This window comes from Triticum dicoccoides, chromosome 7A, assembly GCF_002162155.2.
Source record: "Triticum dicoccoides isolate Atlit2015 ecotype Zavitan chromosome 7A, WEW_v2.0, whole genome shotgun sequence".
NCBI lineage: Eukaryota > Viridiplantae > Streptophyta > Magnoliopsida > Poales > Poaceae > Triticum > Triticum dicoccoides.
This window is the reverse complement of record NC_041392.1, coordinates 61,833,675-61,836,692: the sequence shown is the minus strand read 5'-3', so window position 1 is coordinate 61,836,692 and position 3,018 is coordinate 61,833,675.

Genomic DNA, 3,018 nt, shown 5'->3' with positions numbered 1-3,018 from the left:
AATGGGACCTTTAGTACCGGTTCGTGCCATGAACCGGTACTAATGCCTCAAAGCCCATTAGTCCCGGTTGGTGGCACCAACCGGGACTAAAGGTCTAACCTTTAGTACCGGTTGGTGCCACCAAACGGGACCAATGGGCATCGCACCCTTTAGTCCCGGTTCGTGGCACGAACCGGGACTAAAGGGCCCAGGTGAACCGGGACTAATGCCTTAGCCGCACGAACCGGGATAAATGCACCCATTGGTCCCGGTTCTGGACTGAACCGGGACTAATGGGCTTACCCGCCCTGGACCAAAGCCCCCTTTTCTACTAGTGCTACCTCATGTATTAAGGAGATCGATCTGCCTCATGTATTAAGGGAGATCGATCGACATCCATGCATATGTGCAGGAGATGAATAAGGTTGGGAGAGAGACAGAGCTAGAGTGTTGGAGGGGTGGTAGTGGAGTTGCTTCTAACAAATGGTGGGATAGGCTTGCTAGACAAACGGAGGGCACGCCCACAATACCAATAAGAGAGGAGATGGCTGCTTGTTGTCTGTGCACGTGCGTGTGAGAGACGGGTTAGGAGGCATGCACGAATGATGAGGGGGGACGATGTGGTTGTGGTAAGCAGAAGTAACTACATAGGAAGATCAATCACCCTTTGTAAGAGAAAGGAGAGACATAACTTGTGAGGTACGTCGATCGATGGGGGGGGGGTAGTTAAAGTCGATCTAGGTATAGGTTGGGAGATCGATCGGTATACATGCATGTGTGTGTTAGAAGCAAATGAGGCACGAGGAGAAGGATAGAGAGAGAGGGATGCATGTAGGAGGTGGTACAAGAGGCATACTATATCAAGGGGGAGGAGTGTGCGAGTATGAGAACGATGAAAAGAGTGGTGGGAGTGAGGCATGGACGGTGACAAGAGAAGAGGGGAAGCTTGTGCTTGTGCTAGGCACACCTGGCTAGAGAGGCATATCGATCGATGTGTGCCATAAAGAAGGAGCTGGGGGCCTATACACATCGTGGGTGAACGACCTAAAGTGAAAAGATGAATTTGCGCGATGGAGCTAGAGAATGCTGTGGGAGGGTGAGAGGGATGCGGGCGTGTGCATGCACAAGAGAAAGTTAGCGCTAGCTACAAAGATAAGAGGGTTGTGTGGGTGTAAAAGACGAATAGAGATCGTATATACTTCATTATAAAAAGCGAATTCAGATATTTGAAGAATTTATCATAGTGTTTCAAACCGACGGATGTGTGAATATATATAACGGTGATACACATGGTGTGGTTATGAACATGGTATACTACATTTAATATGTTTTATATCTACTCTTATAAAAAATGGAGTTGTTGATGATGGTGTGCCTGCCATCCTGCATTATAGGCCGTCTGATTTATATCTGGCGGATAGCAAGGAAACTATGATGGTTGAAGTTGGCAACAATCATGATTGTAGATTCATATTGAAATAGAGAAACGAATTCAAATTTAGTTCGAATTGCAGCGGTAGTATAGACATTTGGAATGCACTAAAATGTTGGTATGAGTAGGTTACATGCATTATACAGCAAGCGAACAAATTTAATCGGACATAACATGGATTCATACTCCCTCCTTCCATCTATATAGGGCGTAATGAGATTTTTAAGACTGCCTTTGACTATTGACAAGATTAATAGTACATGACATGCACAATGTGAAAATTATATCATTGAAAGAACCTTTCACAGACGAATTTAACGGTGTGCTTTGTGTAAGTTGCATGTCATATATAATTGCTCTAATATTTGGTCAAAGTTAGCATCAAAAAACGCATTAGGCCCTATATAGATGGAAGGAGGGAGTAGCTTTGAATAGCATTTGTATAGTAAAACGGGGCAAGACTCTCTCTTTGTGTGGTGTGAATAGTTTTATTTTTTTCGTTTTCTTTTTGGTTGAAGGAAGTGCGAATTGATTTGGTACGTACAAGTACAATATTACTACACGTTAGGCTTGTCCCTAAAATTCAACCCGCGTCTTGTCATATCCCGAAAATACAGATATCGTGCTCCCAAAACTGGCGCCTTCACAACCCCCGCCTTGCTATCCCGAAATTACAACGCGCGCGAAACTCCCTCCAGCTGGCAAATCCCGACACATGAAATCCCCCTTCTAACCCTGAGCTGAAACGGACGCTAGTTCAAATCGGTGGGGGGTACTTTTGTAACACACCCTACATTATGGACAAGCGCGTTCCTAAGTCAAGCTTCGCCCCTCCCATCGCCCCCTTTTCGCCATTCGAAATCCCAGGCCGCCATAACCTCTCCGCTCCAGCCGTGAAACCCCACCCTCCTCCGTCCGCAACGTCACCGCTGCCCCGCCGGAGCCTCTTCCCCGACGACGTCGTGCAGTGCAACAGCTCGACGTCCCTCATCCACCTCCCCGGATGAGGATCCGTCGTCCATCTCGCCGTCCCGCCAGTTCTGCCGCCCCGTCCTCCACCTCCAAGGAGCTGCTCCGACGATCACCTCGTCTATCGCGGCTGCTCCATCCCCACAGCGCCGCCATAACCTGCTCCACCGGAACTGCAGCATCCTCACCGACTCCTCGGACGAAGGCGAGGCCTACTCGGCGCCACCAAAGAGGTTGTACACTCATTGCATCGCACCTTCTCCTTAACTCGACCTCCCGGCGCCGACAGTGCTCCATCCCGCACCCCCATCGAGCGGCTACCTTGAAGCCGGCACCGCGGGTGACATCTCCATGGCGGCTCTCCCCTAGTGCGAGGCCCCTTCGGCGGCGGCGTCCATACCAGCCGGATCTGCTCCGGCTCTCGCTCGCTCGCTCGCTCGCCCAGCTGCTCTCCCCCTCACTCATGCTGCTGCTCTGCTCCGATTAAGCCACACTTCAGTCGACTGAATCAACTTTTGGGTCAGTCAATTTTCAGGGGTTGGGGGCTTGCCGGAGTTATGGAAGAACCACCCTCAGCGGGGACGGGTGCTCGCCGGAGAGGTACCCCACTATCTATCTGAGGGTTCAGGGTTGGGGGG